This window comes from Planococcus citri, chromosome 3 (genome assembly GCF_950023065.1).
Source record: "Planococcus citri chromosome 3, ihPlaCitr1.1, whole genome shotgun sequence".
NCBI lineage: Eukaryota > Metazoa > Arthropoda > Insecta > Hemiptera > Pseudococcidae > Planococcus > Planococcus citri.
Window position 1 is genome coordinate 33,858,985 of NC_088679.1, and position 16,410 is coordinate 33,875,394.

Sequence of the window (16,410 nt, forward strand, 5' to 3'; positions counted from 1 at the left end):
GATGTTCGATCTGTAAATGGTGAGCGAATACGGCGCTAGGTAGCGTTAGCCGACAAGCAGCATCGGTGACGCTAGCTATAGGAAATGCCGAGCAGTTGACGAGTTCGAGACTGGAAGGAAGAAAGAATATAGGCTTTTGAAAAGGTTGGCGAAATTGGTTGTGTAGTTTCTTCCACAGTTGTGCAAAAATCGAAAAAGGTACTCATGACCGGTGTTGTGAAGAAGAGAGGCGAGGAATAAATTATTCCTTGGATGGCTGCAGGTCTGATGCCATTTTAATGAAAATTATTTCAAATGAATTAAAAATTTTTTAGATTGGCAAACTTTGAAATTTTTTGCGTGAACTTGACTCTACATTTTCCTGAAATGTGCAGTAACTGAAAATTTAAAGGGAAAGTGCCCAAATTATACCAAAATTGAAGGTTTTTGAACTTGAAATTATTGTTTTGAAGAAGTGAATTTTTGCAATAATTTTTTTGTAATTTTATAAGTTGAAATTTTAGTACCTTTACACTTTCAAAGCATCCGAAGGCGAGTCAATTATGGGACAACCCAAAAAACTGAGAAGATCTCAAACTTGTTGGCAACTTCAAATTTTTGGAAAAATTTTCAGTTTTTGTCAATTTTCTGACCAGTTTTAGAAAATTCTGTCACATATTCTGTTGTAATTTTCGCAATATGAAATTTTTATGAAGCTTTTTCGCCGTTTTATAGACGAATCGTGGCGTTCTCAAATTCATTAGGTACCCATATAAGTTTGAAGATGAATCACTCGCGAACGATTTGATCAAAGGCGAAAAATCGATCGCGAATTAATGAATCTCCGATAAAGCCAACCAGATAAAAGAGAAAGATCATACGATATAACTTGCTACTAGAAATTTATTAACAAAAATTAGAGTGATTCGTTCGCGAACGACTCGCTCAAAACTCACGAATCGTTTAAGAACGACTGAATTCGTTGAAAATCAAATTATGTAGAGATGACATGACAAAATACGACATTTTTAATCCTATAATCAAAAACTAGACTCAGTTCGTTCGCGAACGATTTGCTCAGAATCGACAAATCGATCGCTAATGAGTTAAATCACCGATAAAGTTAACCAGATTGAAGATTATACCATAAAACTTGGCTGAACTTGACATCAAAAATCTATCAACAAAAATTTAAGTCAATTCGTTCGCGAACGATTCGCTCAGAAGTGATGAATCATTCGAGATCGATTGAATCACTTGAAATATAAATCAGATAATTCGCGACAAGAAAACAAAACTAAACGTTCTTGAAACTTATGAATTTTTCGTTCGCGAACGATTTGCTCAGGGGAGAAGAATCATTCACGAACGAATGAATCACTCAAAAAATCGAATTACGTACTTCTGTATAAAATGACGATACTCAACAGTTTTAATCCTTTCATTAAAAACTGGACTAGGTTCGTTCGTGAACGATTTATTCAGGGAGGAAAAAGTCGTTCGCGAGTGAATTTGAATCATTGCTTGTAAATTAAATCAAGCTCTCGGGAAATAAACCTCAGAATTTGACAAAAATTCCATATAGTTGCATAATCTACTATTTTTCAAGTTTTGGCAGTTTCTTAATAAAAATTGCAGATGCGTGAAAATTATGAGCCCTTCTCTCTCCCAAACTTAATGGTAGAGTTGATAACTTACAGAAAAGAGGGCGAGAAATTTACTAAACTACTCGTATCAGAGGAAATTTGTGAAAAAAAAACTGAAGGAATCAAAGGACTCGATTTCATTTTTGGTTTTCAAAAATTTTATTTGTAATTTATTAAGTAGATACCTAGGTATTTTTTTTTGGAAACTTTATTATTTTTAAAATCAATTTTCCAGGTTTTTCTTATGTTTTGAACAATTTTTATCAAATTTTACATATGATATATTTCTGAATTTTTATGATTTTTTACAGATACGTTTTCATAAATTTCAATCGAATTTCGTCGGCTTAATGGACTTTTGTGTATGGTTTTAATAATATTTTTCCACATTTTGAATATTTTTTCACAAAATTTTTGGCAGTTTGGATTTTGTGTCAATTAATAATTTTTGCATTCCAAATCCAGTTTTTGTTGTTTTTAAAAGAAAAAAAAATAATAATAATTTATGCTAAATTTGAAAAAATATATATTTTTTTTGAATAGTTTCTACTGAAATAATAGATTTGTGCAGATTTTATTACTCATTCACTATCTGACCTATTTTTTTTTTTTAAATGATGATTAAATTTTAAATTCCAACTGAAAGTTTTGTTATGTGATTTTCCTGTACATGGTGAAAAAACTTACGTATCAGAAATGAGTAAGTCTCATCATTCTAGGGATACTCGATAGATCTAGGAATCTCAACCCAAGACATGGAAATTAATTAATTGTTCATGCCATAAGTATATTGAGAAATAATTTTTTTCTTCTGGTTATTAATGACTCTTGAAATGAGTATGTAAATCATAGATAATTCGCAGCTCCTCTGAAAAATATTAACATTTTCTTGCTTTAAAAATAAAATAAAATAATAAATCTTCAATTTAAAGTTGAAAAAATATTTACACTGAAATAAAAAAAATTAAACAATCAAAGCCTCCAATTTAAAGAACATCTTTCTCTTATCAAACGAATAATTCCATAAAAAGAAATTTCTTCGGTCTGCAACCTTCTCGCTGGCGATTCCGCGAATCGCATCTAGATGGCGTTAGTGTTCGCATCGAGCAAACTTCTCGAAATAATAATTCTCCTCGGTATAGTCTGGCGTTCGCGAACAGCTTCGTTTTATTGCTAAATAACAGATAGCGTCGTCGAATGCTCGTTAGCTCATTTCAATCGTCGAAGCAACTCTTCCAAGTTCGAATACCTTTTTCAATTAAACATCGGTGTGGTAAGGTAAAGCAAATTAATGACGAGAATTCGAGAGACGATAACAAACGTGATTTTTTTTCTCTTCTTCGTTCAACCCATAAATCACGACTAGATCCGAAAGTAAAACACGTACGTAAACCGATGATGAATCGAAAAAGGAAAAAATAGAATGGTAATCAAGGTTAAAATGGAATGTTGAATTTAATCAAACAGAAAAAAAAGTTCACTATACTAGATGCAGGGCAAAGACCCAGCCAACTGTCATACTTTGAGGAATATTTCAAAACGAGAATAACTCCTGGGGTGTTACATAACGCACCACTGCTGCGACAGTGTTACAAAAATATTGCATATGTAATGCCTGAAAAAACCATACGAAACTAGACGTTAATAAAATTGCATAACTTTTCGCCGCAAATACGAGTACAAAGAAATGCAAGGGGGGAGCGTTTAGCAAGGTGGTTTTCAACACGTTCAAAATATGAATTGTGTTCCGTTTAGTGGGTGATATTTTTGTTTTGATGGTGGTAATGAATTTTAAAACTCAGATATTACATATTTTTATTTTTCAATCCGTGAGGTGATTTTTAGAAGTGAAATAATTTCGGTGTTGAATTATTTTAAACGTTGCTGGCAATGAGTTGTAGTGAATGTTACCGAAGGAGGTTTTGAGTTACTGTGGCCTTAATTTGTTCCGGAGTTTGAACGGAATTAAAAGTGTTTTAAATGACATAACCTTGAAAATATAAAGATGCAGTTTTTTCCATTTTACTTAATTTTAGCAATTGAAGAATTTTACCGGGGATTATTTTTGTTTGCGAAATATGTGTACTTTGAAGTATTTTTAGAATTATTATTTGAACGAGTTGATTTGCAAAAATTATAAATTTTGAAACACATTTTCGGGTGATTGAAATTTTCATGAAATATCAGATACACACTTTGTCAAATCTGTTTGGTATCTGATTGTCAATAGCTAATTATTCTACGTTGAAGATACATATATAGTAACAAAACAAAGGGAGGAGAGAAACCTATACTCGTATAGATATTTGCATCACTAACACGTCTGTCAATCGGTAACGAAAGACTCGATGTACCTATTAAAATATTGAACAGAGAGTGAAGCTAAACTATACTATCAATATGGGAGAGAGAGAGAAAGACAGAGACAGTTTGGTTATAATGTACGAAGCATGAATAATAATAAAGCAGCAGTACGAGAGAGATGGAGTATGGCGAGGAGGGGGGCAGGGGGCGATGGGGAGATGATAACATAATACGGTAATTCAATATATACGTACGTATACGAGGAGTAGGTAATACGGCGCTATGCGAAAAAGAAAACCATCGGTAGGTGTTGGAAATACGTATGACGTCATAGTTCGCCTTGGCAAGTGTGTTGACCCGGCCAAGAAATCAGGTCGTTATATAGAGTTGACACCGCGCCCGTCGCCTTCTGCGGGTATTTTGTTTCTCGCGCCCTTACTCGTCGCTCTCTCCTCGCCGCTAGGCCCCCCCCTCCACGCCGCTTAACGTGGGTATTATGGCGAATAAACTCGCGATTCGCGGTAAAACCAGCGTTATAATTACTCGTAATGTAATTTTTTTCTTCTCTGCCTTTTTTTTTTGCGGACCACTGGTCGCGTGATTAGGCTTTAAAAAATTATTTTTCAATTTGAATAACCTTAAAAGGCTGGTGTTTTTTTCCGTTTCGAATGACGTCATTGTGAGCGAAGGTTTTGACAGTTTGAATAAGCAATTTTAGTGGAAAAGGAAGCTAAATTTTATTATCTGCTCAGCGTGAAGAAGTGGGCTTGAGATCTTCATTGGTTTTCAACAAAAGGAAGTACACGACAGTGGATGGTATTATTGGTATAATTCGTTTCCGAGTTGAGCATTTGTGATTGAATGTTGTACGTAAATTCTAAACGAGATTTGCGTCATTATATTTGCGTCAAATTGAAGCGCCTATCCTTCGAGTTAATCGGTTGAATTTTTTGATTAAATAATAGGCCTAAGGAAAAAGCTCCTAATTACAAAAGTATCGTTTGCATTGAAGCGATTGTAAAAAAAAATTTTCCACTGACCTCAGATTTCGGCACTAGACCTGAAAGAAAAAAGGAGAATTGTGAATTGAAAATGATCCCAAGTTGTTCATTTTGAAGAGCGTATAGTGTTGCTCGTGTTTCAAAATTCCAGTACGATCAACAAAATAATATGATCGAAATTATTATTCGTGTTCAGTCATTATCAGATAAGCACTTAGGCCTATATGAGGAAAAAATGTTGGTTAAATTTCATTAAAAATACTATTTCATTTTTTATAACTCGAAACGTAGAAGAAAATAATAGAAAAAAAATTAAAATCCGGTTTGACTTTAGCGAATATTAATTTTTCTTCCCAACTGTTTCATTTAACCGAAACGTTGCTACATAAAAATTAAGCTGAAAATGACGAAGTTAATCCAGCTGATGAAAGAACAAAAGTAGTCTATAAGGGTAATGAGATTATGAACCTTTGAGTAGTAATCTCATAATGTTGCTGAGCAGATTTTCGCCTTTCGGGGGAAAAAAAAGAAGTTGGAAAAAAATTATGCTAATCATTTTAATTATTTTCCGCCATTTTTTACGTAGATAAATAGTGAAAATGTGGAAGCCAAAAAAATACGATTTTCAAACGTTTAAAATTTTTATTTCATTATTTTCCCCCATCTCGAATGAACAGGAGTAATGGTGGAAAGTTGGATTTTTTTTTCCTGCTGTAACGAGCTACTTTGAAGTTTATGAAAAATTACCCGAATTGTGAAAAACAATTCGACTGAAGTTTTGAAACTTTTTTCTAAATCTGAAAACCCTCTTTTTAAAAGAAAGAATTCAGCGTTTCGCGGGAAGCTTTATGTATTCAAATGGTACTTTTTTCATTTTCCAATCTCGATGTTGATTGCCTACATGTTTATTAAATTCAAGATAAATTCGGGGTGTCTATAACGGTCATGAAAGTTATGAAAAGTCATGAAAAAGTCATGAATTTTGCTAAAAAAAACTTTTGAAAATTTTTTTAAAAGCTCATAAAATGAAAAAAAATTAAAAATTTGCTTAAAAAATCAGAAAAACGAAAAAACTGAAATAAAAAAAGTTTCCTCGCAGTTTCAAGTTATTTATTTATTTTTTGGTGGGGTAGGGGGTATTTTCATGCGGTAAAAATGTGAAAAATAGGTCACGAAAAAGTCATGAAAAAATCACGATTTTTTTGTCTGGGAGTTTTGTTAGACTCTCTGTATACTTCAATGACAAATTAATTGAACAAAATCGATTATTTCTCAATTTTTTTTCATTGTCAATTCTGAGTGAATAATCTATGTATGAAACCAGTCATCATGTCTGTCTATATTACGGTCAGGAACCTCACAATTTGCTTCTCGAGACTTTTGCTCGATTTTTTGAAATTCCTCTTGGACGAATTTACCTCTTGGTCAAAAATTTACAGAACGGATTCTCCAGAAATTTAGGAGGATCAGTTTAAACGAGTAGAAAGGGCTAATGTTGAGCACTAACCAAAGTTATTTTTTCGAGTTATGCCTTCGAAAGTGGAGCCTATCAGTCTTTTAATCAGTATATAATCAATAATCATTCACTCACAGAAGATTGGAAATTCAATTCTCTATGTATTCAGTTTCATTTCTTATCATTTTTTTTTCGTAAAGTCCTTTCGTTCAGCCTCCAAAGCTGTTCAAAATTTCAATCATCTCTTTTCGAATTCTGCATGTTGCAGTTTTTTGTAAATATCTCAAGAACGAAGCCTCCCAGAAAAATATACCAATTAAATTAGAACGATTGGAAATTCAATTTTTTACAACTTCGTGTTCCTAATTTTTTTTTATGAAACTCTTTGCTGACTTTCAGAGATCTTCAAAATTTCTTCATAAGCAATTTTTCTCAAAAATCTTCAGAAAGAAGCCTCCTAAGAAAAAAATCAATTGAATTGAGATGGCTGGAAATTTAATTATCTTGTTACATCTTCAGTCTTTATCGTTGTTTGGTTAAAACTTTCGTTAAGCCTGCAGATCTGTTTAAATTTTCAGCATCATATTTCATGATTTGTTGAGTTTTACATTGCCTTGCTTTTTTGCGGAATTATATCCGAAAAAATGCTGCAGATTTCTGCCTTAATTGCGGAATAAGTCATTTTTTTCAAACTTGCCACAAAGTCCTGTTTTTCATCAATATTGTCAGTAAGTAAGATTACCATAATAAGTCCTAATTTTTACGAAAATTGCTAAGAAATTCGTGCTCTCTTGCCTAAATATCTAATCCGTTTTGATTCTTGCCTTCTTTGTCTAAAAAGTGCTGCTTTTTTCCAAAATTGCCAAAAAGGTATAGGTTTTAGTCAAAATTATCAAAAAGGTTTTTTTTTCAAGTTTACCGAATAAAAGTACAATTTTTTGCCGAAATTATCAAAAAGGCCCTAATTTTTGGTCAAAATTGTAAAAAAAAGTTCTCACTTTTGCCAAAAAAAAATCTGTTTTCTGTGTATGTCAAAAAATTGTATTTTTAGCTAAAATAACCAGTTTGGCTTTTTTTTATTCCGTCAATCAACTTTTGTAATTTTCTATTATTATTTCTTTTTCTTGTTTTCTAGTTCTGTTTGAAAATTATCTCCAAAAAATGCTGGCTCGAATACATTATTAAAGCCTCCTCTTCACTAAATTGACCCCCCCCCCCTCCTGCCATGCGAGTGTAGTTGGCATTTGAATGGAATGGAAAATTGGAAAAATTGCCCTGGAAATCCATGAAAAGTCAGGAAAAATCATTTTCTTCAAAAAGAGTTGGACTCTCTGTTGATGGTGGGGTAATTTTGTGTAAAAAGTGAAACATTGATGTTTTGGAAATTTAAAGATATTATCGTCAGGATCCTTCTTTCTTCTCTTCTTTTCCATCATTTTTACAGCATTTTCGGGATTGAATTTTTCAATTTTGAAGAACGTTCGCTGTATAAAAACGGTAGATATAAAATAACCGCACTATAAAGTCATATTGTAGACACGTGAAAATACACTGGAAAAAGAAACACCCAAATTAAACAGACTCGACGCCACATCGAACGGTATCTAGACATATCGAATTGATGCACTTACATATATGAGAAAAGCAGGCATTATTTTAATAACACTATTATAACATCTCGTACACAATGTAAAGGTATAATTTGAATATTTTCACCTGGCTGCTAAAATATAACCATAGTAAACGAAAGTGTTAAGTTTTCAAAGATGTCTGGCGAGCTCGCGAGTACGCAGATGACTCGGCACAGAAGAGGGCAACGTCCGAATAATTCATCCTTGGTAAAATACTTGTGGTATTTTGTACACATAATGATTACTAGAACGGTGTGATAGTGTGCTCGTGTATTTTTTTTATGTGGTTAGAGAGACGATAGAAAGGGCATACACTGGCTCGACGACGACCACTAGTCACTCTATAGAGGCTGAAAAAATTTCTTCATCGTTGCCATCCAAGTCGTCCGTTGGGTTAGATTTGATGGTCGACTCGTCGCCATATGGTTATCTATCGATATGCGAGCTCGCGACTGTGTGTTTGTGTAAGTGCTGCGGAGTTTAATACGCCAGCATTTTCTCGTCATGTGGTTGGTAATAATTGGTAGACCGAGTGGAAAGAAAGGTTAAAATACCCATACGCGAGTATATGTATACGAGGTACGAGGAGTTCTACGACCTTCGACGTTTACATACGCGTTGTTGATTTTTTAGTTAGGTACCTCTTAGGTCTCTGTAATCAGTCGGTTGCATCTACTCCTCCCCTGTGGCCATCTGGTTGACTTTCGGTCGCCTTTGAAAAATGCCATGCGACTGTAAAGGTGTGGCAAAAGCTAAACACGCGCTGATGGACACGCGTATAGCGGTCGCTGGCATCAGCTGGTACCCGTCGTCAGGGTACGCAGATGCTACTCGACGACGCTGGCGGAGATTTGAATTATGTACTCGGAGAGATTACTCCAGCCGAGGACTGAAATGTTTAATTAGTTTTGTAGAACGGCTCGAGCTGCGGTCGCGTATAAGTAATCTACAAAATACACAACTACAGTGTAGGGGCGCCTGCTATGTGAGACGTACAAAATAACAACAACAATTCTGACAACACGAGTGAGAGAATAAAGCAACGCGTGTAGTTTAATTCCAGTGTCATCGTCTTCTCGTAATATTACGAAGTTGAGCTGCTAGTAGTGCTAGATGGAGGATAGACAGACGTAGGTAGGTACGCTATAATATGTGTAAATGATGACGGCGGCGGCGGCGATGAACGAGTTGTAAGAAAGTAACGGTGTTTTTTTTCTCTCTGAATAGAGCAAAGAAAGCGAGAGTGAAAGTGTAACGTACTGGTTCGCGTAGTATATGGAACAAGTCTGCGTGCACTCGTATATAGCATCTCGCTAATCAGCCATTTAATGGCGAAGAGAGCGCGAAAAGCGCAGAGCGGGAGCGCAGCCCAGCCGAAGAAAGCAATCACGACGAACCGGTACATGTCGCGAGACTCGACAATGTACCGTTGCAATTTATATGCTATTTTTAATAAACGCGAGCTTCGCAGTTGGCGTTCTTGAAAACCGGTTTCGTATTACAATGTGTTTAAATACAAACTAAACGTCGGACTGACCCGTGTGTACCACAACCGTGCGATTTTTTAAATCGATAAACCGTGAAATTGCAGTAACGATTTTTTTCAACGAAACGAATACGTATAGCTATCGACTTGGATTTCGACTTCGTGAATTATTGCAGTCGACGAGCGAGTGTGCATATCGAACGTGAAATTGAAATTTACTCGTCTGTAGGTCTAGGTGAAATTTTTCTCTGTAATTGGGACGTACGTTGGGATGGATTTTTATATGCTTAAATGTGCAGTTGTAGAGGAAGAGGAAGGGTATGATATTAGATTACAATCGAGTAGGACGAGGTTACCTATTGGGGAAATTTTTTTGGTCAATTTTGTACTCGTTTGCTATCGAGTCGATGTATCTGAAAATTTTACTATTGATACCTATACGTCTTATTCATCTTAGCCGCAGTTTCTTATTTTTTCAAATCAGATTTGTAATTTTTTTTCTGCGAACTTGATGCAGAGTGTTAAACTACGTGATTGAACTTTTTTTTCATTTCTGGGCTGTTTAGAGAATTTTTATAAGTTGTATGAAAATATTGTAGTTATATCAACTCGGATAAGATTTGTAGAAAAAGAAATAAAATTACTAAAATAATTGCTATACGATTATTTGAACAAATGAGAACGAAAGTTTTTGAAGAAACTTGGGTAAAGCTTTAGCAAATTCCCCCCTTCTACTATCCATGTTCGTTTTTTGATTTTGGTCACATTTTTCAATTGTTCTCAAAATTATTGTCAGTTATAAAAACTTGAAAGAAAAATGTGAAATCCTGATCTTTTTAAGTGAAAATGGTAAAAACTCAATTTCTATCTTAAAATCAACTCCTTGGAACCGGTTTTTCACATTTTCATCTGATTCCGGCGTCTTCTGCTGACGTTTGAGTTTTTCAACTATTCGCAGATTTTTGTTCAAGAAGACGTCGTAATCATCTTGGCCAACTGAAATTGCCAAAAATTTTACTCTGAGTCTAACAAACGATAAGGAAATACGAGTATTTCGGTTTTATAAAAACGATGCCTTTAAACTTGAATAAAAAAAATGAAGGCTTCTCTCTTCCCCTTCTCTCCTCCACAAAATATTCACATACTTTCATTGCTAAAATTTAAAAAGGAAATCAGAAATCAGAACTGAAAACAAAGAAAAATTTCAAGGTGCATTTTTTTCAACTTATTAATTAAGAATTTGTTTTTCTATCTTTGTTCTTATTTTCTCTTAAATTATTAGCTAAGTCACCTGAGAATAGAGAAAGATGTTGAAAAAGTGAAATGTAATCACCTTATCAGTTTTGATTCTCCATTTTTGTTTTCTCAATTTCTGTTCCAAGTTAGGATTCTTATTTGTAGGAATTTATTTAGGCAATTTTTTCACAAGCTGATCAACTCGTGTTTTTGAGCAAGTCTTTTTTTTTTCTTTTTTTCCCATCAAACTCAAAATTTTTCAGTTCATATCCTCTCTTTGTAGAATTTTGAAAAAAAAAAATCATTGCTAAATTCCAAATTAACCAACTTGTGACACTACATTAAAAATGTGCCAAATTTTCAGAGCTGCCCACTTCAAGATTGAAAAATAACAAAAATTTTCTAAAAAATTTCCGCTCTCGCTTTGCTTTAGTAAAATAAAATATAAAAAAAAGAAACTCATTTTTTTGCTCTTGAAAAACAAGATTTTTTTGAAAAAGTATGATGAAAATTTCATTGAAAATGCTAAATGGATATTTGAAAGTTGGAAAAATAAAAAACTGAAATGGTGAAGGTGTTGTATCCCTCCTCCCCTCCCCTCCACTGCCCCAAAAAAAGAAAATGTCCCAAAACATCGGAAAAACGAAAAACTTACACGTAAAATTTTTAACCTTCACCCCTACCCTTCAAAATAGGTATAGGATTTGTAGTTGCAAAATGTACTCTCAACAAAAAATTGAATTAGTGAAAAGTATTCTTGGCGCTCCTCCCATCCCACCCCCCACCCCCCCCCCCCCCACCCCCCATAAGAAAAAACTTGGAACATCCGATGGTATCGAAAAAACGAAAAAATATCGCATTATACGTGTTGATTCCCCTTCCCCCTCCTCTAAAAAGTATTGAAGTGCTTGAAAAGTGCTCTGACAGAAGTACTATGCTGAAGCCCAGTTTTTTCATCAATTTTACAGCATCGAAACTTCAATCTGCCGCGGCCGCCTCCCTCACAACACATAGTTTAATGGGATTTTTGTGTAAATTGGAAGTATTTCACTGGGGAGAAGGGATGATGATAATGATATTCCACAAAACTTGCGTTTTTGTGATTTTTGAGCTAAAAAGCTTACTTATGGAATATTAATAAAATTTTTTGATCGTTGCATCTGAAATTTTAGGCATTTTTCTAAATTCACTGTAAGCAAATTCAGTCAGGTTTATAGCCCTTATTGTTTGATTTTTTCGTTGAAATTTTTACTCGCTGACAAAGAAGTTGAAATTTAAAAATGAAAGTAGACTATGGATCCGAAAATCTGGCGAAAATGAGTGAAAATTCTACTTCGAGGCAATAAATGCTAGAACGAGTTGAAAAATATGTATTTTCAAAGTTCAATTATTTTTCGTAATTTATTTCTCACTGCTTCTACGTAAAACTTATAGTTTTGCATCGAGATTTTAGAGTTCTCTAAAATGAGCAGATTCTACTTACTTAGTTATAAATTGAGTAGTAAAATGATGAACGATTAATTAATCCTAAATTATTTTTATTTTTCTCTGTTTTAGGTGAGTACGAATTTTTCGACTTGAGAATCAAAGAGATATGGCAAATGATATCTACCTTAAGTGAGTTTTTTTTTTTTTTGAGATTTTTCGAAGAATTCAACAATTAATTAGCAATTTCAAGTGTATTTTGCTGGACTTCTAGAGAACAATTCAATTTTTTCAAAATTATTTTCATTTTCATAATGAAGAGGGGAGAGGGAAGGGTACACAGTTGTTCAATCAAATAAATGAAAATCCATTCGATTCAACAATGATTTGGACACATCGAATCAGTGGATTTCAAATTGAGTTGAATATTTTGTTCAAAATTGGGAATTTGCGATGTTTAATTTTGATCTAACTCGAGAGTTTCAGTTCGATAAATCTTACTTTTGATTAGACTGTCTTTATTAAGTATAGAGCCACAAGGTGGGAGTATTTCTTTACAATAAAATGTCACATGACTGAAATCTCTTTAAAATTTCTACAAAATAAAAATTCGGTCAATTAAAACTCCCAGTGTAGGTATATAGATTTACTTCTACGCGAAGCGAAACGATCAGCAATGGAAAGTAAACAAAATGATGATGAGGTATAGGTATACATATAGCACCAATGATCAAAATCATTGGCCGGAAAAAAAGTACAGTTTTTTTTTCGCGCCAAGAGAATCACCCATATCTAAATACGGTACACGAGAAACCATATCGTAAACACCCCTGCTCCTCATCACTTTCTCCTATTTAGCGGGCTTATCGGAGAGTTTGTTGCCCCGAATTACGCGATCATACTGTTACTACATTTAGTGTATAATATAACGGTAACGGTATCGTTGAGTTGGTAAAATTCGAACGAAGTACCGTTCACCGTGAAGTAATTTCTCACGTGACCCAGAGGTCGACAAAACGCCAGTAAAACTAAAAGAGAAGGCGAAACAGTTGAAAAAGAAGAAAACACAAACAAACCATCACCAGCATCGAACCAGTGAACGAATAAAAAAATCTCAGTAGAGAGAGAGGGGGAAAAAAAAGAGAAAAACGAAACCGAATATCGCGTCGGTAATTGAAATCTGCGTGTCTGCAGTATAGCGGTACTTTGAAAAGGGAAAAAAAGAGTAATTCGGGCAAACGAACGAACGAGGGGGGTGAGGGGGTGAGAGGGTCTCAACCAGTAGCATGTTTTGTTTACAAAACACGCGGCTGTATGTCTTGGAGTTAGGAGTTAGATCAACGACCTCGGAAGCGACCGATTCACGTTCCGGTAAAGAGAAAGTCGTCCACGTTGAATCGGAATTCGCCGTGAAAGCAAAAGTAAACTGAACCGGTTCACGGGCTATTTTCCACCGTTATGAAGAAGAAAAAAGATCCAGCTAATTGTAGTTTTTGTTGGCGGATGGCGGCGGCGACGTAGCGACGAATACTTGCGATGGTCAAGTTCGAGGAGGAAGGCGCTAGGGATCTTTTGAAGCGCCACAATGCCAGTGATTCTTCGAGATGCGATTTATGAGCTCTAGATTTTTCTACATGGTCATCGTATATATTCGTGTACATGCAAGCGCACCGAGCTCTGCAGTTGATTGGTATTGGTACTCGATTTCTTGAGTAATGCTGTTACGAAAGTGACCTTCGTTGGAGAATTACGAGTTTGAGAATTTTTTTGCTCCAATTTCCATCGTTCCTTATAACGAGATAGTCGTGATGCTGGTACACTTCAGTGCTTATTCGTATCGATTAGTTCACGAAATTGCCAAAAAAAATTTAGAAGAGAAGAAATTTGACATTTATAACCTCTCGATTGAGCATATTCAAAGTCGATATACGACGATGGAAACTCGATACTTTCATCTTTACCAATTCCAATTGCAAGGTTGGCTATAAAGTATACTCTATGTGGTGTGTGGGCATAAACTTTGATCTGTCAAGGGCAAAAGATCGAAGATTTGAGAAATATCGTTCCGAGTTTCCATTTTCAAAGCAGGGATAGACTAACGGATTATCTGGTTGATCGTCTGCATTGAGAAATTGGATGGGTACCGATGTTGAAAAATTTGGAATATTCACGAGAAACGAGTTGATCAAAACTCAGCTCTGCAAAAAAAAAACATCATTTAGAATGCAAAAATCCCTCACATCAGCCATTTCAAGCGCTAAAAACGATTTTTTGTATTTTGGGGAATTTCAGAATCATGAAGCAAAGTTAACTAAAGGAGAAATGAAAATTTCACCCAATTAAGCTAAAAAGCTGGAATTTTTTATTAATTTAAACCTCTTGAATCGATTAGAAGCATTTTCAAGTCCTTTTGAGCTACATATTTTGAAGCCACCGCAAATTTTTAAAAACGCCAATTCTTATACAAAAGTTAATGTAAATTGAGCTATAGACCGTTGAAATTTGAAATTTGCCTCATTTTCGGTCTCGCGAATCAATTGAATGCTGTTTTGAGTCGTTCTTGAGTCATTATCCCATTTTTGAAAATTCCAGTTTGTAAAAAACACTGCAAAAATTTTCGAAAAATTTCACGTGATTGGTTGAGTAAGTTCTCCTTCTCATCATAGATAATTAGTGTTGAAATCGATTTGAATAGATTTTAGAGCGTTTTTTGTGCAGTGAAATTTCCAAAATATCCCCGGAGACTCTAAAATTACTTGAAACTGTCTCTTATATGAATTTTCCAAATTGAAAATTCAATACGGTCAAATTTAAGCTTTCTAGTCGGATTAAGTTACTTTTTGTGAGCATTGGAACATCTAAAAATCATCTGAAGGCTCCAGAAGTTTTCAAGTCCATTCGAAATTGCTTCTAATCGATTTGGGAGGTCAAAAATAGGGTACATACCAAATTTCAATTTTCTAGCTCAATTTGGCGATTTTTTAAAAATTCCCCAAAATTCAAAATTGTGACTTTTGGGACTTGAAGGACTTGAAATCTGAAATTTCGACTTTTTGGTAGGTATTTTCACGTTGCAGAACAATTCGTGTCTCTGGAAAAAATTTTCTCAAAATTTTCTACGGTTCTGAAATGCCAAAATTGTGACTCTTAGGTTTCTTGGATAGCCTTAAAATCTAAAAGTTTGACTTTTTGCAAGATTTTTCTAAAAACTTTCGGGGTCTCGAAGACCAATTGTTACTTTTAGCACTTGATGACTTGATATATGAAATTTTGAATTTTTGGCAGATATTTTCATATTGCCGAATTATTCAGGTGGCTGCCGAAACTTTATCAAAATTTCTTAAAGTTTTCAAAAATCAAAATTGTGACTTTTAGGACCCGATGAAGACTTCATAGTCTGAATTTTGACCCTTTGAGGGTATTTTTGAGTTATCTATTGATGCGTCTTAAAAACCAATCCATCTAGAATCTCTAAAGAAAGCAGAATTTCACCTATTCGTATGTATGATGAAAATTAATAATAATACAAAATAGATGTAGTATCAACCTTATTATTACACTATGTGAATTTCTACGAGTATTTTTTCTTTTCACTGCATTTGACGTCATTCGCCTTTTTTTTTTGAATTTATCAGACGGGTATTTTGCGTCAATTTTCAAACACACTCGAAAATTTGCGTCATAAACCCCCTGTCAACCACTTGGAAAAATTTCATGTTCAGATTTTTTTACACTTATTTACAATTTGATGGAAATTATTTCCAACTAAATGAATAAAAAAATGATAAACGCCGAATGACATAAGTTTTCGTAAATTGTTAAGTTGAGAAAATCGGTGGTAAAATCTCGTCTTTCGGCCATAGACAGGCACTTGAAGTACTAAAAATGAACGCAACAACTCCTTGGTTTAAGTACACGAATTCGAATGTAATATCGGCAGTTGGAAAAACTCCCTTTATACAGCGAAGGAGATCGAATTAGGTAACTAGAACACAACGACTGCTTGCGCTTGGTAGGAATTTACGTCACTGTTGAAGATGAGAAGGAAAACGAAGAGAGGTAGGAAATATCTACGATAGGTTCGTATCCAACGTAAACTTTTCAAGGCAGCGAACGAACTCTGCGAATAAAATACTCGTAGCTGGAAAACATTTCGACGAAATCTAAAGCTAATAAGCTTCGAGTAAAACGAGCATTGGTTTAATTTTAAACTACCTATACAGATAAAGAGAGTGGTATGTAAATC

The 16,410-nt window shown here is 34.5% G+C and overlaps 1 protein-coding gene across 1 annotated transcript in view; it reads left to right on the top strand.

The window, feature by feature from the left end:
• LOC135841326 (nuclear hormone receptor E75-like) overlaps window positions 1-16,410 on the top strand; it is a 177,178-nt gene that overhangs the window by 69,179 nt on the left and 91,589 nt on the right. The gene's annotated exons all lie outside the window — the stretch shown is intronic.